Source organism: Neopsephotus bourkii, unplaced genomic scaffold (assembly GCF_033783945.1).
Source record: "Neopsephotus bourkii isolate Nb327-2 ecotype Australia unplaced genomic scaffold, CSIRO-AGI_Nbou_v1 NB_1572, whole genome shotgun sequence".
Lineage (NCBI taxonomy): Eukaryota > Metazoa > Chordata > Aves > Psittaciformes > Psittacidae > Neopsephotus > Neopsephotus bourkii.
This window is the reverse complement of record NW_026902048.1, coordinates 3,444,554-3,470,014: the sequence shown is the minus strand read 5'-3', so window position 1 is coordinate 3,470,014 and position 25,461 is coordinate 3,444,554. Positions and strand designations below refer to the sequence as shown.

Sequence of the window (25,461 nt, the reverse complement as noted above, 5' to 3'; positions counted from 1 at the left end):
GAATCTCATCTCCCTTTGCAACACTGTAAGTGCTAATTGCAGGCGGGAGGGAAGGGTGTAACTGGTAGACGTCTAGGAGAAAGCCTGGGGAATACAGCACAAGGACTCATTTTGTCATTGAAACCCAGGAGTGCTTCACATCCCAGCATCCCTGGAAAGATGCACTTGGACACTGCTGTGCTCTGACTCAAGCCCTGGCTGCATCTTGGTGCAAACCTTTGTCTCATTCATGGGGCACTACCAAGGAATGCTAATGCATTGTGTCTGCATGGTAGAGACCAGCTTCCAGTTGCCTGTCAGGCTGAAATAACACATCGCACTGGATAAGGGGCCTGTGGGGACTGCCCTGGTAGCTTTTCAGAGCACTATATATCCTGGTTAGAAATAATCTTTTCTACTAAAAAGACTTTCTTTTATCATCATTATTATTATTATTGTTGAGTAGGTAGTAACTGTACATGGTTAACAATGAAAGGGAGAGGTTTGAGAAATAAAACTCTATGCTGATAGAAGTCACATGTAAAACCAAAACCAGACCAGGCAGCTGCAGACCTCAGTATTTATTTAGGCTTGTAGCTGATGTGTTGCACTCTTCCTTTTTAGACTGACTTGTTCTCATTTCTCACACATTACACAGTATCATTGTCAGAAAACAGCCAATGCTGTCCTTTTGTTGTTGTTAAAAAAACAGAACACACTAACAGAGTTGTGTGCTGTGTGAGATTGTGCTGACCCTTGCCAAGGCAGGTCTGCAAGCCAGTTCCTCCACGCCTCCATCAGCACACGCTTTCAGCCTAACCCCTTGTGCTGCACTCAGCCATGGGTACAGGAACAGGACACCTGTTTTCTGTAGAGAATAACAGCCCCAAAACATCATTCCCCCTTCCCTTGTGCTGGTTTGTAAACAGTCAGAATACCTGTTTGCTTCCAAGGGTGGAGCGGGTCAGTGTGTGCTGCTGTGGAATCGGTGCAGGGCTGTGGGTTCCTCACCCCAGTGGCACAGGGATGGCATCAGTAGTTTCCTGGTGACAGACGTGTTGGAGCACGGGGACAACCTGGAGAGAGGGGTTTGTCATGGGAAAGTAGAAACTTACTTGCTCCCAAAATATTCTCTTGCCACTGACAGCACAGCCAGCACCGCCACTGTGAATCAGAGTCACGGTCATGGAACGGTTAGGGTTGGGAAGGCAGGTGATGGGCCAGCTTGGCCCTGCAAAAGGTTTTGTGTTGTCACTTACTCTAGGATAGTGCAGTAAAAATCATGGATGTTCAGCCTGAAAGAGCTCAGTCACTTGTGCCATAAGGTTAATTAAATACTGCACCCCTTTAGGTGTTTGTGTCAGGCTCTGAATTGTACCCCCTTTCCTTACAACCAGAGGACATTCCCACATCTTCAGGGATTTCACACAACAAGGTTAGAGTTTTGTTTCCCCTGGAACTGAAATTAAACCGCTTTGGAGCTGGAAACCAGCAACTCTTGAAAATCACTCTGCCAGCAAAGCAAGCCGGGAGGAGAAAAAACACAGTATCCCAGAAGTGAGCTACAGGGTGACTTTTTAGTAGCAGACAAACTATATTATTACTTAGTACCTGGTTTGCTATGTAGAGGGCTGGGTTACACGTCTTCTGTTTAGTTCTGTAACTGACCATGGCACTTTAGTGGCTCCTCATTTCACTTCTGCAGCACCTTCTTGACTCCTTTTGGGAAACCCTTCATATTCCTGCCAAAATACAGTCACTGGGGACTGCTCAGACATCCTCCTCTCCCCGTTGGATTTGAGCTCCATCTTTTTTGCAAGTATGCTGTGAGTTTTCTCCATTGCTGGGATATGTGTTACCTTGTTCAGCTGCATTTAATTTTGCATCCATTTGCATATTCTCGTCCTGGGCTGAATCCGTTGAGATTTTCCCATGACACATTTTGCCTCTGCAGTTCCCCGAACACATGTCCCTTCTGCTGTGGCAAGAGCTGCTCTGTGGATTCATCTTTCTCTTTGGGAAAGTGAGGCTGGTTTTCCGACGGTCAGGATTTTCTGTGCCTTCACAAACTCATACCAGTGTCAGTGCAGACACGGTCTCTTTCAGTTTGGTAGGGATGAAACTCAAAGTCCTTTCTCACTTGAGTCTGTTGGCTTGAGCGAAAGGTTGTGGTGTGTGCCACGTCACTGGTTTGCCGTTGGGTGTTTTGTGCTTTCATTAAGGCTGTTTCTACATTCACAGCTCTCACCTGTAACAGGAAAACTAATGTTAATGCCAGCCTAACTCCCTTCAGATACGGTGAGGAGCAGTGCACGAGCAGAGGTGATGTTCTTGGGTATTGCAGTAACGGGGTCACAGGAGCTAGATAGAAAAGCAAAGCAGAAACTAGTCCAGACTCTCAGCTGCCAAGGATTAGGGTTCATTTTCAGATCTCTACCTGTTGACAAACTGGGGGAGTTACTAACATGCTTAAAAACACCCACCAACCCCAGCCTCCCAGCTGAAAGGAGGGTGTGAGCAGGTTAACAGCACAGGGAACCTTATCTCTGTCGTGGTGAAAAATCAAAGGCGCGTTTCCAGCTGTGCCCGTGAGCACTATTTGGTCATTGAACAAAGCAACTGGCACCTCGTATCCAACCTATGGAATGATCACAGCCTGGTTCAGGTGCACAAACAAGTGCAGAAATGAGCTCCATGCACAGAACTCGTTGTTATTCAATCAAGCCTTTAATTGTAAATGTTTTAAGCAAGGAATTGCCCTGTTTTATGGAAGTGTGCTCAGCATTACTCCGCTGCAGACATCTGTCATTCAGCAGGCGCCACCCAATAAAAGTGCTTAAAATGTTCTGTTCCTCAATTAAAATATAAACCAGAGCTGTTTAAGGGCTTTTACGAGGTGATTTCTGTTTACCTGACAGATTTCCACGCTGGAGGAGTGTGAAGCAGGATTTCAGGTTCTGATCAGAAGTGACGGCTCCACAGCAGAGTAAAGCTTCAATTGTTCTAATTCATTCCTTTTTTTTTTTGTTAATATCAGGAATAGTAAAAATCCATAAAGAAGAAGGAAATTCACACACCAGAGCAAAGCTCAGAACTAGGAAGGGTTGATGATGATCATGGACAGTGTACTCCCCAAAAGAAGTCAGGCTTCGGCCCTGGGGTTCTGTGCTGAAGGAGCCTGTGTCACACCTGCTGGCCTCTCCTTCCACATTTCATCTGGCAAAACACAGGTAAAAGTGCTCTGCTCCTGTCTGAAACAGCTTCTTAGGAAGAGGAATGAGACTATGGCGAGACAAAATCTCCCATTTTTCCCCTGATGAAACACTGCATGAATGTTCTCATGGTTATTCCATTGCACATGGGGATCTCATCTCCTGTTCCACCTTACTATGGCTCTGAACAAAGACCTTTCTTTTTTCCTCCTGCTACTCAGGCAGGAGTGGACCTCACACTGAAAACAAGTGCTTTCTCTAAAAGAAAAACCAAACCTGTACCTCTCCTTGTTCCAGGGCCTCAGAAACTCTTCACTGGCATTAGAGACGCCATCTGCCAACAGCAGTGTCAGGACAAGACTGTACCCTTGCAAGACAAAGCCTTCAATGCTGAACCTTAAATCCAAGCCTTCTGCTCTTGCCAGGTAACAATTTGTGGACTGATTCACTCTGTCTTACATTGCCATTAAGCCATTGGGTCACCCTTCATCACACCAGGGTCGCAGCTGGTCTCCAGCAGTGCAGGCAAGCAAAGGACAGAGCCTGTGGTCCTCCCTGTGGCTGCTTTTGGATACCTGCAGCTCCAGAGAGCTGCCTCATCACGTAATGACCCTCACAGCAACATGAGGAAAGAGGCTTATCCTTGAACAACACTGCTCAGAAAATGCTAGGAAATTCTACATTAGTCCTTAACTGTTGTGTGGGTTTTCTGCCCCTCCAGCAGCAGCAGGATGAAGCATTAGCCTCAGCAGTGATACCCCCCCTCAGTTTTTCATGTTATTTATATGTGCCCTTTTGTAAGCATATCAATTACACAAGTAAGTTCTCAAGTGCTCAGCCACTCAATACAGCCACACAACAGAGGAAAGAGTCCAGGTTAACATGGCAGTACACATGTGCTGAACATACCAGGGGACAGGAGTAAATGGTGACAGGTACAATTCAAAGCCACATCTTAAGAACTGTTTTGTTGCAAGACAGCACTTCAAGCTATTAAAAATAAACCCTGCATTTTAATTTCCAAGGTGTAGCAGCCAGAGTTCGTCAGAGTTATTCTTAGCCATGGCAGAATTGCCATCTTCAGGCCACTTTTGAACACACCAGATTATTCCACGCTAATCCAAAATCCAGTGCAAGCTCCTCCCTCCCCTCTGTTCATTTTACCCTTTGCATTATGAATGCTGTGGGTAAGGAGTGCCTGTTTCACAGGGGGCTTGGTATCACAGCAAGCTGGTTGTTGATCTCTGGATGCCTGCAGGCCAGCAATCTGTGCTACAAGTTACCCCTCTTAAAAAAAACTCACAAAAAAGACAAGTGGATAAAACTGATGGCAGCATCTGTAACAGGCTAATTGGGCCCTTGTGGGCAACACAGCAGATACAAAATTAAAACAAACAAAAATCGCATTGTACAACTGCACTTTCAGGACTGTTATCACAAAGGAATCCGCCTGGATTTTTATTTTAGGTTTGTTTTGGTTAAAAGGACCTAATTATGGCCAGAGCTGGAGTATCGCAAGTCTGTTTTCATCTATAAAGAAAGGATATTTTGCCTCTGAACCTGAGAAATTGTTAGAAGTTGGTAATTAGTATGACTTGTTAATAGAGTTTGGCTGTGATTAAGCTGTGATTGAGTGTGAGTTTGGTTCTTGTCAATGCGAATGCCTGTAAGGTTGAGAGATGTTTAATGAGACACCTGTTAGCAGCACCCGGTGGTGCTGCACCTGACTGGAATCTGTACTCCTGAGCAGGACCCGAGTGTAGGGGAGGGTCAGACCCACTGGGTACGTGCCCCCAGCTGCAGAGGGCTGCCCCTTGGTGGTAACAGCCTCACACCCTCCAGCACAGCCACAGCCTGTGCTCCAGTGCACCGGGGCCAGGTTGTGATGGCTGGTGTGACACATCAATTACACTTGAGTTGGGGAGTGCAACAGGCAAAACGTTGACATCTTAATTTAATCACTCTGCGATGTTGGCCTCTGCCACAGTGTGATGGTAGGTCTTCGGGAGGAGGCAAGGGAGAGGTTGCAGCCAGGCAGGTTTAAGCACACACGTACACACAAAATGTCCAGCCATTGGGTAGCCCGTAATACTGGGGCTCTTTAAAATGTGCCACTGATGGAGAAAGGTTCTGCACAGCTAAACCCTTGTTTGTCCTTTCCTTTGGGCATTATCCTACAGGAAGAATGTCCCACTGAGTGACTTCAGTATCTCCTGGGCTTTGGACAGAGAAAGTTTCATTCACAGGCTATATTTTGTGTCAAAAATCAGCATAATTTTCCACATGACTCCATGTAACCCCTCCCAACTCCAAAATTCAGGCCTGATGATAGACGTGTGTGTATTTGGACTTCATACGTAGAACATTTCCCCCAAAATGTCTATTAAAGTGGCTGCTACTTAAAACACACCTGGGTTTTACATGGAAAACCCAAAGAAGCTGGAAGCAATCAAGCTGGCCACTGTCACAGTCTTTTAGTATCTGAGAAATGCCTTAGCTGGGAACAGGAGCTGAAGCATTTCGGCTCGTGTAATGTCCTTCAGGAAGGAGCCATTGGCTTTGTGATGAATCTGAGCAACCACTGGATGGCATTGCTCTACACGAATGTACCTGCGAGCGCAGGCGGTGGAGCCAGAGCAGGCTAGTGTGCCAGGGAGATTAATTCAAACCCGGGAGGCTCAGGCCACCGTGACCTTCCCCATCCTTTAAATAATACTCAGACCTCTCTTAGCTGTCTGGCTGCGGCCTCCAGACAGAGTTTGGTCAGAGTGAACAAAGCCAACATCCTGAAGCACACTTACTACTTAATGAGTGCATTTTGTTAGAGATCAAATAGCCAGGTTTTGATGTTTTTCCTTCTTATGAGATGGGAAAATGAGTTGTTTGTACTTTCTGACTGTATCAAGACTACCTCAGCACAAGCCCAGCCAGCAAGCCATGACTTGACCCAAGCCCTGATGCTGCAGATGTCAGCTGGCCAGGCAGCTCCGCTCCCCAGGGCTCACATGGAGGGAGTCAGCTAACACTGGCTGAGCTGTGTGTGGTGTGAAAAGCAAAACGAAAGCAAAAAGAAAAACAAACGGGATGCCCAACATGTTCTGTTTTGATGTGGGCTCGGGAATGCCGAGACCAGGTTATTATCCCAAGTGCGGTGCCTCTCCGTGTGACAGCAGCCTCTCAGCACGTGTTAATACAACTTTGCCTCCTGCTACATCACTTACTGATAAGGAATCAGCTGGTGGCCAGACAACCTGATGTTCATATTGTCCCCATGGGTCTCTGTCTCTTTCATTAACAACACTCTGTGTTGGCCTGGTTCTTTTAGCAACTGCATCTGGCCAAGCCTATATGAAAATGTCACTGGCTCAGTTTGTACCCAGAAGAAATCTGCTGATGGCCATGGAGATGCAGCAGGATATTTGGAACTGCAGCCCCACAGAAAATGTGTTTGAAAGGAAATACAGTATTTGTGAGGGTCAAGTTTGAAGTCAGCTGACAGTCACAGGCAGCACATGTATCTTCAAACTAGGATATAACTCATCATCAGGTGAGTACTTGTACATTGGCTGTTCAGTAAAGCCATTCTGGGCACACATTGCCTATTAGTATCGCCCTGGTTTGACCAGTCTAATAAATTTAATAATGATAGTCAATTAGGTAATGCCAGTTACAACAGGAGTAAAATTAGATCAGTTCAAGTCCTACAAAAGCCCCCTACACTCCCAGTTCTGAGTTCTGTACTCATGCCCCTGTGTTGTGTTGCACTCAGCTGCCTTTTTAAGTAGGGGAGAGGCAGAATGAGTAACTTGCTTTATAAACTAAATTTACATATGTAAGTATTTTTTCTATGAACTCATGTGTCTCCTTCTTCTGCACCTACCTCCTAATCCAAAACCCAAGGGAACTGTATCCGTCTTGACCTGCTGCCTACTGGCAGATGCTTTCTACTGTCAGAAACGCTTAGGCTCAGTGGGCAATTGAGGTTCTTCTCAGTCTCCACAGTGGGCTGTTCAGGTCCCACTTTGGGTGGCCACCACTGATACAATGACTTCAAGAGGAGGCCAGGACAACTGGTGTTGATTAACTGCTTAATGTCTCGTATTAGCTGTTGCTTCCCATAGGAAGACCTCTAGGACATGACACCAGCCTTAAGTGGGATGAAGAAAAGGCAATTTGTTGCCAACTTCAGCACCTCAGGGCTGTGTTTGAACACAGGTGGGATAAATGTGAGTATCTATATTTATTTAACAGTCAAGGAGCATAAAGGCTAAAAAAAAGAAGGGTCTTCCTGTTTCTCCTCAATGCAGAACAGGCTGTGTCTGGAAAAGATCCCCTTGGACCCAGCATTCATGAGGGATGGCAGGGGTCCTGACTGAGGTGCCCACTGCTGTGCAGATCCGTACAGACAACCCAATCTTTCTGGAGTCAGGGCAACTCCCCAGACCTCCCAGGAGTCAAGGTGACCTTGGGCACTGCGGGGCAGTCCAGAACAGTGGCAGGCAACAGGAACTGAAGAAAATTCAATTCTAGACTAATTCCAGCCCATTACAAAACTCTCAGGAGAAATGAGCTGGACCTGCTGGAGCGGCGCGTTGTGCTCGGTGGCGCAGTGTAACGGGGGATCTGTCACTGTCAGCGCTGCTCCTGTCTCTCTGGAAGCCATGGTGCCTTTCACACCACTCCATACAAATCCAAGCCAGCTGTCCCACCTGCCGGAGCAGCTTCTGTTCTGGGCTCTGCTGTCTGTAGGTATTGTGCTTATTGATTACCTGTGGCTTATTGTCCCTTGACATTGTTAGGGAATATGCTCCTGCTTACAATCACTACAACTGACACAGACTATTTCAGACGTGGCTGCAGCAGCCTGGCTGCCTCTCCAGGTCAGAGAACAGTGGGATTGGTATGAAATGAAAAGGAAGCTAAAAAGGGAATGTTTAGAGAAGTCACTGAAGTCAGAAAAGACTGGGGGCCTTCCTGACTCTAGCTGTCAATAAGGTGTTAGATAGGGGAAGATTAACACCCTTTAGCAATGACACAGCTGTTCCATTGAAGGTGATAACATGCAATCAGGGGAGGGAAGAGTCTAGCACAGAATAATGAACAGAGCAAGCAAATATCAGCAACAGGGAAGTTTTAGCCCAAGAAGCTGAAAAAGCTTCTTCAAGCTGATTATTTTAGTGGATATAAATAAGTATAAAAAGCCTCACTTTAGGTCTGCAAAAGAAGCTCAAATATTTACCCCTCTTTTTAAAGTCAGACTGGCTCCTAAGAAAAGTAGTGATAATGTAGAGAGTAAAAATCTCTTATCTGACTTGGCAGTGAGCGTGCAGATAAACACAAAGCTTCTTACCCTAAAAATGGCACGTAGCACTGGATGTCCTCCTCTGAAAGCATAGGAAGTTGTGATGAGAGTAAGTTTTGGAAAACAATAGATCTAATAGTGGAAGGAGGCTCTTATTTTGTCCATTTTTGTCTTTCGTGGAATCAGAACAATTAATTTCTCTGTCTACTGTTAATGGCTAAAGGTAGAAAATAGCATTTTGATATCTTTAGCTTTTCTGCTCGCCTGTCTGAGCTTGTCCACTGCATCAGGGACCCCCAGGTCAGTAAAACAGCAGTGAGTTCTAGGTGCTGTAAGACATCAGGATGCTTAATACAGAGTTAATATGGGGATTAGATGATGCCAGTCAAGGGTGCAGTTTCACAGTCTGCCAGGTTGCCACCATTGTTACCTCTCTGCTCACCCTGTACGTACAGCATTTCTGCAGCCATGTGGCCTGTTCCATGATTAGATTTTGGCTGGATGTGAGCATGACTGGGGGGTCTAGCTGAGAGATGGAGGAGAAAATGGGATTACCCCTTTAAAATGCAGTGTAGACTTAAGTCAATCATGAACTGTACTGTGAAGAAAACAGTCTTCATAGGCAGTGCATGGGGGTCTCACCTAACACCCATATCTGCCTGTGTGCAGAGAGAATCCAAACCCCATGGTGCCCACTGAGAGGGGAAACATTTCAGTCAATCTCTACCAAATCCTTTAGAGCCCTTGATTCCTGCAGTGCAGGAACTGGGAACTGCCTGTCTACCCCTACAGGAGTCAGGGACCCACTAGTCCTTTGCCACCTCACTGCCTGCTCCCGATCTCATCGATTATACACAATCCATCAGGAAAAGAGACTACTGTGAGCCCCCGCAGCCCCAAAAATGGCAGGTCCTGTTCCACCTGCCAGACATGGGCCACAGTCACCCATCTCCACTCAGACCTGCCCCATAGAAGCATCCCTACTCCCTCCGTGTCCCTTTCCAGTCTACACTGCTCCCCAGGCATCCCGCAGGAGCAGTTTCTAGGAACAGAGTGAGACAGGCCATGCCACCAGCTCACAGGGAGGCGACAACAGCTACATCTGTTCCCTCTCCTCGGCGCTCAGGAGCTGTGACATTGCTGTCCGTACAGCCTGAAACAGAACAGGCAGGAGCTCCAGGGAAGAGGAGGGGGTCTGGATGGAAACAATAACAACCACAGGGACACCACCAGCACCAGCAGGAGCAAAAATGCTGCTTTACCACTTCGGAGTGCAGCTGAGCATATGGACAGTCTGGGACTGTTGTCAGCAGCCCAGAATGGGGTAGCTCTGTTCTGGCAAACTCAATTTTTTGTCTTTATGACCAAGGAATAGTTGCATGTTGGAAGCTCTGTAGTTGCTAGGGGAAAAGCCATTAATATGTTGGTGACTGAGAAGTCAGCCAAAGCAAGTGCTGAGATGAAATTACTTTTTCCCACTTCTGTTTCACCCGGAGTGTGTCATCCAGAGTGTTTTCTCTGCTCAGGGCACCTCATGCACACTGTGCTCTGCTAATTTCTTTGTCCTTTTTTGATTTCGTTTTTCACCTTTCCCAACCACGACTCCGAAGAATAACATTAATCTGACAGCCCAGAAACACTTCTTACGTGATAAACCCCTGCTTACTGGCAAAGTACGACTGCCGGCTATTTTTCATCTGTAAAAAAAACCCACCTTGTCCGAATAGCCTGAAAAGTAAGAATAGCAAATAAAATAATAGTGAGATTGTGCTGCTGAATCAAAGCATGAGAATGGGAACACAGCCACAGCAGAGACATCCTATGGAATAATTAGTAATTTGGGGATGGGGCCCAAGGGTGCTGCCTGGTTCCCAGTACACAAGAGGCTTCTCCTTGCCCAACTCTTGGGGTAACTCTGTGCCCACTCTCATTCTGGAGTAGCAACGTTATTGTCAGTTGCTGTAGTTCCTTGGGCAAGCAGTGGCTGTCTGGGTAAGGCTCTCCCCACCTTCTACACTTGCAGCCTGTTTCATCAGTGCAGCCCTCAAATCTTGCCCACAGATACAACAATAAACCCCTGGAGAGGCTTATTCCAAACCAGAACAAAGTATTCTTATTCTAAAATAAATACATCTGTGTGTCTGCTGATTTTAGAATAAGAGTTCACAAAGCAATGGAGAGAATACAAAGTTAGCACGTCCTAATCACCCCTCCCTCTAGCTTAGTCCCATAAATAACAGTGCACTTATACATAGGAGACGAGATTGGGGTTTGGGGGTTATTTGTCAAAAGCCCCCAGTTTTAACGCAACTGTTCCCAGTTCCTGCCAGAAATTCCCTGGAGACATCCCCTTTACCCTGCTACACAGGAGTATGGCCCCAAACCATGCTTGAGTGAAGTCTGTTCTGCTTTGCCTGGTTGTTTGCTCTAACCCACACATCTTACAGCTACTTCCAAAACTGGGAAACAATACAAGTCACATTTTGTATGATCAGGTAACATCCTGCACACACAAGTATTCATTAAAGAATAGGCTTGGCACTCTGAGTGCCAGCTTCTGACTCCACTGTGACACAGGCACATTTTTATGCTCCAGAGGAGGTTTTTTTCATCATGAGAGACCCAACAAGAGTCAGGAGCAGTTCCTCTGATCAAAAGGAATCTGTGCCAGAGTCTGCAGCTTATTCACCCTATCCCTTCATGCCGCTGTTCACTGAGCGCCCGCTCTGCTCTGCAGTTGCCTCTTGAGAAAGGCAGAGCAAATTCCGCACTGTGCAGTAATAGATTAATAACAAATGTGCTGTTTGTATCAGTGGAAAAGGAATTTAACTGTTCCAGCATCACAGAAACCTCATACACAGCAGTTAGCAATGCTGGGATCTGTGAATACTTATTCCATCAGTATGGGTGTACCTGGCCTTGTTCTGGTGCTGATCAGTGTTGCAGATAGAAATGTTATTAATTTTAATAATGCTTTGCTTGTATTTAACAGATCAATTAAAGTAAAAAAAATAGCCAATATGTCACGAGCAGCCTGAAAGCCTTCTCAGTGTTAAGCTCATTTTCTCCACAGATCTTGTAGAGACTATTAATTTAAACACAGGGTCAGGGTAGGATTTCAGTGGCAGCGCTGCATCGCCTGTATCTGCTCCCTGGCAGTCCTGGCATCTCCAAACACACTTAGTGACTCCAGGCTGCTCCCTGTGCAGACACTGTGCAGTAAATAACTAACCACTTAATTAGAGTTTAAGTATTAAATTGATCTATTCTGAAAGCTACAAGTGTAGGAGGTGAGTTTTGTGAAGACAGGAACAGCATTTGCTGAATGTGCTCTGGATAACTTCAGCCAAACCCTGAGTGAGTGTGCTTTGGGTTGAGAGATTGAAAAATGCATCTGTTTTCCATGGGACTTGGCTATTTTTCCACTGGCTTCCACACTAATTTGGAGCAAGACCACAAACATTTTGACCTTTTCCATTAAGGAAAGCAGCCGTGTGTCTCCAAGGCAGTGGTAACCATGAAGTACAAAGTTGTGGCTTCTTTTTAGAGAACTGAAGAGCAGCAACTGAGGAGCAGCTCAGAGCCCCAGAAGAGGCAGGAATCCTGGAGCACTGTCCTTACAGCTTGCTGACTTCCAGTGTCTTGGATGTGTGAAGGAAAAAGCCCTGCTATGGCAGCCCCTGATGAGCGTGAGTCTCATGTTGTAAGCTCCTGGCTGACCATCTACAGCTGCTGAACAGACGCCATAAGTCCTGTAAAACCAAATGTCCATTCAAATCTTTCCACTACAGGAGAAAAAAAGGCAGCTTGGGATCTGATGTTTCCCAAAGCTCCCGAACTCCTGGCTTCTCCCTGGCTCGGCAGAGGCAGTGCAAAGGAAGCAGGAGCCAATAACGCTCCTCCCCAACCAACTGAAATAAAGTTGACTAACTGGTAGGAAAAATCAGATTCTGTGTAACTTAGTCAGCATCTGACCATCAATTTCCTTTGATGGAAAAGTGCTCCTTGAGGGAATTGAGCTGCTCCTGTCACTTGTGTCATGATAACCACATGTAACAAGTAACCACATGTAAGTAACCATTAGCTTTATATAATGTTTGGGCATAAAACTCACATGTCCTTCCCTAGAGAAGAAATAAATGATTATCCACACATGGTGAAACTGAGGCATCAAGAGGTACAGTCCCTAACCAGTGTTGTTCACAAACTCACTGCTCCAGCTACGTCTGGCTGTCAGCTCTCCTAACTTCTGCTCTTTTCACCACATGCCATTTCCGTGTTATCACTGCACACAGGCAGCCAGTGGCAAAAGACCATGGACTTGTCTTTCCCACCTTTTGAATATGCAATAGCAATGCTCAAATATGGCTTCGAATGTTCTGAACTTTTTCCTGAAATGAAGGAATGCTCCTCCAGGTGAGGGAAGAGGCAGACCCTTTGGAAAAAACCTGGAATTGTTTACAGAAAATAGCCCTCCTCATTGATTCAAATGGAGTAACTGAAATGCTGTTAATAGCTGTTAGTGTGGTGATGAGAAGCCCTATTTATTTAGTGAGTCTAAAGGATTAAAGATGAAACCATTTGAACTCCTCAGGACCCCTCCAAAACCTACTCCTCAACCCGTTGCCTGCCCAGCTGACTTCCAACTGCCAACACTGCCGAAAAGGGGATGTTGCATCTCTTACAAACAGCCTTTTGTTTGCTGCTCTGACACCTGCGAAAAGCAAAATTGTTATTTTCTTGCTGCTTGTTGCTAGTTTGATGCCCGCTCTGGGGCCCTACATCAGAGACACTGTTCAAAACAGGTTGCAGGGGTCCGTTTCTGTGCTGTCTGCCGATGGTGCTGCCTGAAGGAAAACCATGGAAACGGAGTTTGACAGGCTCGTGGGGACCCACGGCTGCCAGAGCCGCTGCCTTTGAGCGCCTGATGAAGACATCACAGAGCAAACACAACATTAAAACACTGCCGGCTGCTTTGCATCACTTAGAATGCAAATCTCTTTGTTCTGCTCGGCCCTCGCGTTTGGTAGCCAAGGAATCTGTGCCGTCATCTAACATGGATTTGACGACCTCATTTCCCTCACTATCACCTTCCTCTCTTCAACCACACACACCTCCCCCCTCCGCCCCCCCCCAAGAAAAACACCTCACCATTTCTTGCAGGAGGGAGGCTTGTGTGGGGCTGCATGTGTGAAATGGGAAATGGCTTTTTGCCGTTTCTGGGATTTCTAGGCACAAATTCAGTGCCCGTATTGCAGAGCGGAGTGGGCTGCATTGCTTTGTTGCTCCCTGTGTGTTATTTGACTTGAATTCATTTACATGGCAACTCACAGGGGTAAATTTTATGTCATCTTTATGCCACAGATTAAAAGGCAAAAGTAATCCTTTATTTGAGCAGCATGTTCCTTCCGACCTTCAAACCATACAGCTGAAAACAGAGGGGAAAAAAAACAGGCCCTCTCACACTTGTAATTCCAGTTTTATCATTTCTTAGGCTAAATTTGAACTATGTAGTTACTAATTCAACCCCCCCTTTTGTAAGTAGGCTGGAGTTTAGTGTTACTTCCCAATTGCCTTGGCCAGGGTCAACACTTCAAAGTGACCCATGCCCTGCTGCTCAGATGTGCCATTTCAGTAGCTCCTGACAAGAAGAGGGCATCCGGGAAGGGTTTTGTGCTGGTTGGAGAAACCCTGATCCTAAAAATACAGCTAAAAACCTTCTCAAAGTAGCTTCTTGGGAAGCTTGGGCTCAAGGGCCCCAGAAAGTAGCCTGTGACCTGTCCTTGTCCAGACTTGGCAGTAGGTGAGCCATTTAATGGAAAAATGGAACTGCTGCCTCATGCTCCATGTTTTCCTTATAAAGCTGGCATCCATTGGGAATGATCTATAGAAAGGCCACATTTTCGCCACCCTCATTTTCTGTGGGATCAGTTCTACAACTAGGAATATGGGACAGACACGAGGTTAAAGACATTTCTAAGTCATGGCTAAATCCTTTTCCTTGCCTTGCCCCTGCCACAGTGGATGCTGGTCTGTGTCATCTGTGAATCCAGCAAAATCAGGTATCTTCATACAAAAACAGAGAAGTCTGCTTGGACAAGGTTTTCCAGTGAGCAGCTCTTTTCTGCTTCCAGTACTGGTCCAAAGCTGCTTTGAGTCTCTTTTCCAGCCAGAGCCTGGGAAAAGACACACTTTACAGCATGGATTAACTGTCTCTGCAGGAACTGTTATTTGTGGGTGAAATCAGGTTATTGGAAAATACAACTGTACATCTCCATGCAAGTGCTGAGGCCAAGTCACACAGTGCCCAAGGAGATCCAGGTGCTCTCACTTCTCTCTGCTCCCCTAAGCTCCCTTGGGTTATGCAAGTCTTTGTGTCTCCTTTTACACTCTTTCCCACCCTTTTTCAGGCTGACTCCTAGAAAGACCTTCAATTTTCTTACAGACTCACTGACTCTGCTTTTCCTGACTCAAATCCCTCTGCAAGACCTTGCAGAAATGACATTTCTTTAAAATCATCATTTTGAGGCCACATTTTTCCCCTGCCCATTGATGTCCTCTCCGTTTGAATTGCAGGGTTTAGTTTTGACTGTGAGGCAAAGTTGGCAGGTTCTTGACTAACCCAAAGTCAGGTCAGAAAAGAAGAATGGAAACCAGAAAGGGAACCCAGAATGTCAAAGCAGAAGACAATCAAATTTCTGTGTCAGAAAGAGGGCAAAACTGAGGATGTGGGACTTCTTGCATGAAAAAATCTTGTAGGCAGTTATTTTTTCCCTCTTCCTTTCTCTCACAGTGGGACAAATTCCACTTTTATTCCAGTTCATCTGTAAAACATGAGGAGCCAGCTGAGCACAGTGTTGGTTCAGAATGAGAGCAGCTGACAAGGGAAAGGTAAAAGGAACTTGTAACTGCTGCAGTTCTAAAAAATTATTTCAATGTGACAAAAAATCTAACTTCCAAAGGATGCAGGAAGGCACTAGGACATCATCCAACATTCCCTGACATAGCAGCCTCCAAGGTGTAATTAATGCATTTAAACACAGGCCACCAAGTCCTCTTGTCTCATGTTTTCTAGAGGTGCCTGGTCCTGTTGTCCTCTCGTGCTTGGTTACAAAAGGCTGCAAATGAGGAGGTGGCAGCTCTGAGAGTGGGGGCAGAGTTAATGGTCAGAACTTGGGTGCAGGTGGAAAAGCAGGCCATGAAAGAGAAGCTTGGATAGAAAAAGGCCCAGACCTACTGCTTTAGCTTACACATAAGATGTTGGGGGGTATTTTGGGGGGTGAATTCTAACTCTCATGATCATTTACATATGTTGCAGACTGCTGTGTGTTACTTTGATTCGGGGACCGTGATACCCAAAGCCTGCCCTTTATACACAAGGTACCTTCCAAATCTTCCTTCATTATCAGAGACTTAGAAAATCAGTCTTCAAGGCAAACTGTAAAAGACCAGATCATGAGCAGCATGTAGAGCTTCCCATGGAGCATCCTGCTCCTCTCTGGCTACACCTCCTCCTCCAACCCTAGCTGTTTCTCCATCTCCTTAACACAGGGAGGTAGGATGACACAAAGCATTTCCCAGGGAACTGTCCCCACTAATAGTGGCAACAGTGCTGAAGTGGAGCCTGAATCCCATCAGTGGGAAAGCCCCCTCACATCCAGACAGCAGCACTGATCAGAGAGTCTGGGACTCCCAGGATGTTACAGTGTGCTATTAGACAGAGAGGGATATTCAGAAACAGTCTAATTAGTTGCATTTTCTTTTCTAACCTCAGTCAAAAACCAGTCTGATTCTGCTTTAGATTTTGACATCCTATTAAATGCAGAATACAGGCCAATAACTTTCATTTTCCCCTGTGATGCTACAGACTCCTGTTTTTATAGTTTGACAGAGAGACATAATTAGGCCTCAAAAAGGACAAGTCTGGACTATTAGTTCCCCACAGAGGCTCCCTGGAAAGTCAGAACCCACAGTTATTCTCCACCTTCCCACTGAGGCAAATTTGTGGGTATCTGCTCTCCTGCCTCCGATACCCTGCTCATAACCTTTAAGCCTGTGTCTTTACACTCTGTTCTCTTAAAGGGCACAACAACAGACAGGTGTTGGACTTTCCAAAGGGACAAGAGCAAGGTAAGGACAACATATAGCATTGCTAATGCTATAGGTGTGAGTGGTTTCAGTGCTGAACCCAGAGCAGCAATGTATTGCCATATTTCTGCCCCATTCACTGTTGCCCAACACAATTGGGCTTTAGCACAAAAGCTGTCACCAGAGCAAGGCATTTACTGACACTTGTTTCCTGGGGTCCTTGCCTGTTCTCCTCCTCTGCTTCAGAGTTACCTACAGCTTCACATTTGGTTCCTGAACAATCAGGAAGCAGATTCAGTCTCTGGCTACTACAAGTCCCTCCCTCCTTAGGCTTTCTTTGCCAAGCTGTACATACCAGCTCCCTCTCCCTTTTGGTTTCCAAGTGCTTGGGTGGTTTCTGTACCTCTCCTGTTGAGCTGCAACCTTGGGCATGCCTGATTAAAATGAGCTCTCATCCTCAATGTGAGCACAGCGCTCTGGGCCTTTGTTTTTCTAATAGCGTCATATTTCAGATGCATCTTCAGTTCATAATCCCCAGTAATCCTCAGATCCTGGTGTGCCTAGCCAGCAGTCCCTAATTCTGTGTAAACCACTTTACAGCTGTCTTTATTATAACTCATGTTACTGTTTTCAAGCCATTTCCCCAATCTGTCCACATTGTATTGAGTTTTAATCCCATCTTCCAAAGTGTTCTTCAACACATTGCCTGGGAATTCAACTCACAAGGAGTATCAGCTCCTGCTCCCTCTTTCCACCTGCTTCCCATCAGTGACCTGGGTGCACAGTCTGTTCCTGTGCCAGGGATGTGCAGTGCAGGAGATGCTGATGGTGCCTTTTTTTTTTCCTTGCAGCATGTTCCTTGCCTGTGTGAGACGGCAAACCTTCTCAAGGTTATTTTGCCACATGGAAAGCCCTGGACACTTGGTACCACAGAAACAAGGAAAAATTCTGGGCAGAGCTTATTTGCTTCTCAACAAGTGCAGTAAAATGTTTTCTAATAAGCAAGGATTAGTCTTCACTTTGGGTTACCACCCCCCTAACTAGGCTGCAAGAGCAACCAAAGCACTCCATCACCCAGCAGTGTGCAGTTGCTAAATATCCCCATCACTGACACTGGCACCTTTTCCAAGCCAAAAGGGCATCGGCCATGGGGAGCTGTGCAGATGCTGACTGCAGCACAGCACCCTGTAAGCACTCAATTAGCCTGGCCACTTGTGCTCAATGTCTCAAGCACTCGGTGGAAATAAAACGCTTACACAGTCCCTCTGCCTACAAGGCCTTGAAATCTTTAGGGGGCCTGGCTTTGCTGCCTGGTTTTCCACTGACAGGCTGATAGAGACATCACAAATCTCTCCAAATCACTAGGCTTCTTTCAACATCAAAGGTGTCAATGTTCACTCTGCCTTGGAGCCTGGGGCAATATAAATCACACTTGAATATGTGAACTGAGTGTCTGAGGTTAAACTCTCTCTGTATATACAAATATTTCTCCTTGGGTAACTGTACTGTTTCCTCATCAGTGTTGAATATTTTCTATAAATCCTAATATTCGAATGGAAAACAAAGCCTTACAGGTGAAAAAAGGGGGAAAAAAGGATGAACTATGGTGTTGTGGGAAGAGAATAACTCATTTGAAATATACATTGCCATTATTTTGGACTGACTATTTTTGAACTGATGAGGTTTTTTGTTGTGCTCTTTCAACATCCATCGTTAGGTTAATGTTCTCTTGGACTGAATTGAGTCTCCAGCCACAGGGATGTGAATCCCTTTCCCTGGACCCTCTTTGGTGTGTCTCTTCCCAAAAGCTCACACCTGCCCTCCTGCTCCTCCCTACAGAGTTCCGGCAGTGGTTGGCACGTGGTGCAACAGATGCCATCTCCTGGCTCAGGTCATTGGCTGGAGAAGGCACAATGCCTTGGTGGTGGCTGCTGGGAGAGCCTGATTCACCCTGACTGGCACAGTTGTGGCACCTCTGTGGGGGGTCTCCACTACCTCCAAACAGGAGACAGGACAGCTGGGGTTGTCAGTAAATTACACTGCACAAAGACAGCTCTCGTGCCTGCCCAGCCTTCTGCAGGCAGGGCCCTGGCAGGAGCTCCCATGTCAGCGCTACATCAGCACATTTGCACAACGCCTGCACCGCTGCCAACTGGCCCTGCCTGCTCCGAGCAGCAGCTGAAAGCACCTGATGCTGCTGCAGAGAGAATGTGGTCCAGCGTCTTGCAGGGTATTCAACAGATATCCTGTGGGAGAGAGCGCCAAGTCCCCAGGGGTTTTGTGTTCCCGGGAGAGAAATGACTATTAAATTCAGGCTGTTGGCCACCCAATAGGCTTTCTCAGCTCCAAGCCTCCCTGCAGTCACAGCAGCCAGTTCCATCCCCATGGTTCAGCAGGGCAGGGAGTGCAGCAGATGGCAGCTTAGCAGCCCCTGCATCCTCCTGCAGAGCACACAGCTCACCTGCCCCACCGGGACTGCTGCTGCACACATCAAAGAGGGATTTTTCCCTTGGGCAGCCACCCAGCCAGCCTCCAAGGCTTTGCACCGAGCAGGAGCAGGAGCTGGGAAACTACCTGGTCTTACATGGTGTGGGTTTAATGAAATCTTTCTTTATGACCTCTGCAGTAAATTGCCTGTGCTCAGCATTGTGTTGGAGTAAGTAACACCCGGCAGAAATTGTCGCGAGGCAGTAATTGCGAAGATCTCTGTGCCATCAGGCAGGGATTTTCATTTCATACATTAGTCACAATTTGCATATAATCATAGTCATAGTCACATACAATCAGTACAGCCCTTTGAATGTGAAGAAGGGAAAAGGGGAGAAAGCTGCCCAGCACTGGGGAAATGCATGTAGTTGCTGTGGGTTGTGTGGATCTCCCCATCACCATTCCAGCCACGCAGGGCTGCACTGCTACTTGAGTCACACACCCCTAACACAAACTCGGGGATTAAGGCAGGGAAAACATGCTTGCCTGACCATTTCTGGAAGGTTTTAGTGAGCATCCGGTGGATTATACACCAGATTTCCCATTACTGCCATTGCCCAAGCTGCAGTGACAACAGATTCCTGACCATCCTAACACAAAGGATCTTTTCCTTCTAGAAAACTTCATTACAAATATGGGCTCCCCAAAGGGATGGGGGAGTGTCTCTCCTTTGCTCGGTGATGCCTAAGCACATGCACCTACAGCATTCCAGATACCTCAGTAACAGACATTTTTTATTCACACTGCACTGGCCCCCTTCCTTCTCACGCCCGAATGTCCCTCAAGACCATGTTGGTATTCTGATTGCTGTCAAATGCACCAAGAAGTTTCCTTACCTTCAGACGTCTCAGCTTTTGGATGCTGTATAATGAGTTGGCTTTGGTTCCTGATTCATCCCGTGGCTACTCATTGTTGCAGCCGTCACAGCATGAGTGAGGATGTCAGCCTGTGCTGTGTGATCTTCACCCTGGCAGGAGAGACAGCCACATCAGAGACAGCCACACAACCCGAAAGGTCAATCACTTCTGTTGGTGTTGCAAAACCAGCCTGTGCTTTGGCAGGCTGGGGGCAGGCTGGTGTCACTGGACAGAAAGGGGCTTGAAAAGGCAGAACTGATGGACAGAAAATTCAGAAATATATTTGGTCCAGGAGACATTCATCACCTCAATCCTTCAAAGCCAGCAACCACAGCCAGAGAAGAACTGTGCTCTGGCACACATGTTCTTAATCCTTCTGTGGCAGAACAGTGTTAGAGTCAACATTTCAGGCTGTAACTAGTGGGGGAACTGTACCTGACCAACAGCCAGAGTATTTACACCTTTCTGGTCTCTGCTCTTAGATGTTCATAGTGAGCCCGTCACTCTGGTACCTCCACACCTCACTCCTGTCTTCAGCTTTTCACACAGCAAAAGAGAATGGCTTTCCCTGAGATTTCAAGCAGCCTTAAAGGACCACAATGGCATTTTTCACTCATTTATATCCCCTGTTGTGAAATCATGATGTGAAAATCTTTGTGTTTCAAATAGCGTTTGACTCTTCCTGGGTTTTTAGACAGGTAGGAAATTACTACCTTGCACCAGTTGTACCTTGTCCATTGACTCACTGGGCCCATCGCATGTCTAGCTTAAAATCTGCATAATGAAAAGAAAGCCATTTCCTTGCAATCCGTTCTCCTGTTCAGAGCTTCTCATGTGCCAGGTTGTTGTTTGTTAATCACACAAAATGGTATATATTAATGAGCTCTGAAGTTACATAAAGATAGATCTAAAGCATAAAACCACTAATATGCCCCGTAGCATTCAGTGCTTTGAACACGGAACGGCATCTGTGTGAGAGTGTGATTGCACGCAGCTATGGAAACCAGTGCCAAAAACCGAGGAAATGCTGAACAAGTGGTGCAAGATTGGAAAAAACCTGGGAACAAAGATATTCAATTTGCATTAAAGGCCTGGTTCGCCAGCAGCCCGAGTGTGCAACTTTCTGCTTTCAAATGAGTATTTTCTGGATCCACTGGCAATGTGTAGATTGTCTTTATCCTGAAAGAAAATTTCCTTCTCCCTCCAGCTCCCAACAGCAGTAAAGGGTGAGCTGGTTCCCAGGTCAGATGTGACTATTCCAAGCAGGACAACTTTTGCAGCATGGAAAGGTGCAAGGCCTTTCCTCATCTTTGCCTTCATCCTGAGCAATTCCCTACTTATTTCCAGATGGTGCCAATTAAAAGGAAGAACCCCTGCCCTAACAGTTGTTAACAAAACAAGCGCTATCTGAGACTTTAATGAGTAAAACCAGAGTCACATAATATGCTCAGGAGAAGCCCAAATGAAAAGAACAACTGCAGTTCACAAACACTTGGGTTGCTGCGTCTTCAAATTATGAATTGCCAGGGTTGGAGATGTGATTTGTGATAGGAGGGTTGCCTTCTACTGCCAAGTTCAGTGGGATGCTTTTGAGGCTTAAAGATAAGCACTCGGAGAAACCATTGCAGTCAGTGGCTGGGGCAGTAAAGCAGGGTAGTATGTAATTTATATGAGAAGGTATGTTTCTAATCTGTTATTGAGTTAATTTTATTAATCAACTGTTGGTAACTAGGATAGCATCCATTCTTTTAAAATACATCAGGTAGTGCTGGTTGGAAGAGCTCACCATCGAGACGTAACTAAAACCACCAGTTAGAAATGGAAGGCACGTGTGCTCAGGTTACAAACCAGATTCTCATGGTTTATGTCATGGGGAGGGAGTGAACTATTTTTACAGATTACCTGAGATGTAATGGATGAATCTGTCACTTGCAAACCTCACCTCGAGGGTGAGCACCTGCCTAACGAGCATTCTCTATTGCACCTGTGTGCAACTTCTGACGGGAGGAATACTGTGATATTTTTGTCTTTGAAAATGCTTCAGGTTTTTGCTATGATCTTATTTGAAGCCTGAGCACCCACCAGCTGGTAGGATTCTACATCAAACCCCATGCCATGCCCATCAGAGCATAAGCCTGTTAAGAAACAAAGGAAGAAATATTTCAGGCTATTCTTCTATGCTGATGTATGATACTTCCCTCTTCCATGAACCACCAGCACGGAGCAGAGCAGGTTTCACATGTTTACATCACATACTCCAGTCTTTGTATGAAACTTTATAGTGGGCTGGCCAAGAGGTGGCACTAAAGAAACACTGTGCTCTAATAATTAAGAGAGGGGTGGGCTTCCCCCCACCTCCCCACCCCCCTCACCATCTTCAGCTCTGATCTGCACAAATGCTGCTGCTCTGAGTACATGACAATAAACAAAGCCCAGTTCAGGTTTCTTGGCACACTCTGTACTGTTTGGGCATATGCTGCAACACACTAGGTCTTTAGGAAAGAACTGGCGGTTCCACTGCAAGGGGAGCTGTACCCCTGACGTGCAAACCTCTGAGGTTGCCTTCCGGAGCTCAGAAGCACTCTCGTGTGTCTTATTTCTCTTGTACTGCTGACTGAGAAGCCTATCAACGTCTAGGTTCAGATGCTCACTTGGGAATGGATCAGCAGGCACTTCTGGTCAGTGCAAATGAGAAACGGTTGCAGTGATCACTTCTACCATGAGCTGATAAATTCCCTCGTTTTAATTTTGCATCAAAATTTAAGATGACCAAAGCAGTTTGTAATTCAGCATCCAGTGTAAGAGCATCTTTAACAGCTCAGAAGAAGAAATGGATGCACATGGTCAGGAGTGCAGAGATTTCACAGGACCCCATCTGCCAGCTTCATGCAGTACATCTGTAGGCACAGCTTCCCAGTGGGACAGGGCCAGAGAGGTGGGGGTGCCCTCCATGGTACTGTGTCCTGTCACAGCAATGGAAACAACAAATGAACCTTAAGAGTATCATACTGAAGGACATGGGAGATAAGAGAAGTGACATGCATAGACCAAAGGTCCATCTAGCCCAGTGCTTTCAGATGCCCAACAGCAAGTACCAGAAAAGAGCAGGTATCATAGGGGAGTATTTTATAGCACATTCTCCCAGAGGGTTCCTGAACAGGGGTGCAAGCAGATCATGAAGTGTAACACCCACCAGTCTCCAGGTGACATCTCCCCCTTAAACCTCCTGTTCTCCCCACCCTGAAACCACCAAGCTTACAAAGCAAAGCAGATGGGCTTCCAGACTGTCTTTCAGAGAATAAGCCTCTACTATGGCATGAGAAGGCCCAGGGTAAACTCAGAACTCCCTCTCAGGGACATGTAGCTCCTCATACAGTCCTCATTGCCAGGGAGTTTTCTGTGAAACTCATAAAGGTTGTACCAGTTCTGACAGCGAGGTGACTCCCTTCTGCCTCCCAGACTCCAGGAACTGGGTATTTCTCAGGATCCCCTATAGTTTGTGCAGCCTGCCAGGTTCTTTGCTGCTGTTCTGTTTATTATTTATCACCAAGATGAGACAAGGAACATGAGAGAGATACAGCAGATCAGAAAGGATCAAACAGGAGAAGCCATTCATGGCTGGCTGAACACAGGCCTGGGATTTCCTACAGAAAGTCTAGGAAAGTGGATGGGAAAGATCCTTTGGTTTAGAGGAACCCCTGGTGTTTTGTCCAGACACAAGGAGTCAGTTTAGAAAGCAGATTAATACCGTACACAGGGATTTCTGAGCCAGCAAGCTGAGCCGTGCTTCATGCTGCAATCAGAAAAATTAAAGGCAGCAAAAGGTTACATCATCCAGGTCTTAATCCAGAGATACATGGACTAAAAAACTGTGGCACATGGTTAAATGCTTTGCTGGGTCAGAGACCTAATTTGCTCCCTGTCACTGGGGCTGTTCTCTATCATGGACGTTGTTTGGGCTAATTAAGACTCTGCTCCTGGTCACTGCAAGAGTAGAACCCAGAGCATGAATCCTCTGGCACTTCTGAGCGCTGTCAGCGCTTTGCAGATAACAACAAATAACAATGATAACAACCTTTGTGTTTGAGGTCTGTGCTCAGGGTGGTTTCAGCGGTGATCAGATGTGGCAGAGAGATTGCCAAGCCAATCAGGCCAGCCCCAACCAGTGAGAAAGATGCCCCAGATACAAATTTGGATGAGTTATTTTTGTGCACTTTTTTACCTCCCCTCCGCCTCCAACTTCGAAGTGTTCTTGTGGATCATCCCTCTCCTGTTCTTGCACTTTAGATGCTAAACTGTGTCTTTGCTGGGTCTGATTTTAGGCTTGCAAAGTACATTTGCTATTTTATGACTGATCTGCACGCACAGTTAACTTGCATGTACCTACTTGGTGGCTCATGGCCATTAAGGTGCTCTCTTGCTCCTGGATTCATCTCCTCAGTGCAGCTCACTTGCAAACTTACAAGGGACCATTCTGCAGTGCGGTGCACGATCCCACTTCCCTCGGGAGCATTCAGAAGCACCACTGCCACATAAGTAACATTAATGATGCCACAGTGCTCAGTGCACGTGCAAATTTGACACATCGTTGAGCATATATTTTGTGCATGAAATTCCACAATTGCTTTTCCAACAACATGCTCTGCTTTCTTTTATGAGATACCAGATTGATTCTTGAACCCAGCTGAAACATCTCCTATTCTGCTACATAGTAAAGAAGCTTCATTAACCTAAGTTACTACAAACATGTATTAAAGATCAGTAACATCTGGTTATTAACAATTAAAGTTTATTTGCTTGTCTGCGTTCCCTTTAGTGCTTTTAAGCTCTTTTAAGCCTGGCAGGACGGTGGCTCGCTGGCAGGCTATGGCTGTGAACACTAGATGGCACTTTGCAGCAAGAAAGGTTAAGAGCTTACGCAACTAAATTAAGACCTCATTTATTGCCCTTATTCACAGGGCAAGACTTCTTGCTCACCGCGTCCTCGCCACCTCGTTGGTGCTAATTTACTGCTTAGTCCACAGAGAAAATTCTGATCGGCTCCCGGACAAATTCTCGTCTTCACCAAGAGATAAACCTCTATTGATGTGATTATTCCATGATGAGCTCTAGCTTGTATTAATATCAAAGTACTCTGTGCTGTGCCTCAAGTTGGAGCATATACATACAGCATCTGTATGATAATAACTAGGCCAAATACCCCAAAAGCTGAAACTCTCCCTCCTGATTAAAACACAAAAACGGACCCTGCAGTGACCTTGTTGCAATTTACCAAACTGCAGCATCAGAAAACCAGGATGGGGCTTCAAGTTTATAGATTCCTCCTGCCTCTCATACCAGCCTGTGTCTGGTACTTACTGGATCAGTTCAAAGGGCCAGATGTTGTCCTTTGTTAGTGGCTGGAATTCCCTGGCCCAAGGGGAGCTGAGCAATGCTGTGTTACTCACAGCTACGCCACGACGGAGCAAAGAGAAAATAGTCCAGCCCAGCAGGAAGGAATCCTCCTAAAGTAGTAGCAGGGAGACGTGCAGTTTCC

The 25,461-nt window shown here is 46.2% G+C and overlaps 2 long non-coding RNA genes across 7 annotated transcripts in view; one reads left to right on the top strand and one right to left on the bottom strand.

The window, feature by feature from the left end:
• Positions 1-25,461, bottom strand: part of LOC133221969 (uncharacterized) — a 46,160-nt gene that overhangs the window by 4,236 nt on the left and 16,463 nt on the right. For 3 of the 4 annotated variants that reach the window (XR_009728127.1, XR_009728130.1, XR_009728129.1), the window contains 3 exons: positions 19,905-20,035; positions 1,591-2,227; positions 918-1,022 (listed from right to left, as the gene is read on the bottom strand). This is a non-coding gene — a long non-coding RNA (uncharacterized LOC133221969). Of the gene's footprint in view, positions 1-917; positions 1,023-1,590; positions 2,228-19,904; positions 20,036-25,283; positions 25,363-25,461 lie in introns of those variants that run through there. The other variant, XR_009728128.1, reaches the window with a different exon arrangement.
• Positions 1,419-18,240, top strand: LOC133221970 (uncharacterized). 3 transcript variants are annotated; one of them, XR_009728132.1, is made up of 3 exons: positions 1,419-1,548; positions 3,017-3,616; positions 17,433-18,240. It is a non-coding gene; the product is annotated as an uncharacterized LOC133221970 (long non-coding RNA). The 3 variants fall into 3 exon arrangements; XR_009728131.1 differs by having other exon boundaries at positions 15,287-18,240; XR_009728133.1 differs by lacking the exon at positions 17,433-18,240 and adding an exon at positions 9,516-9,982.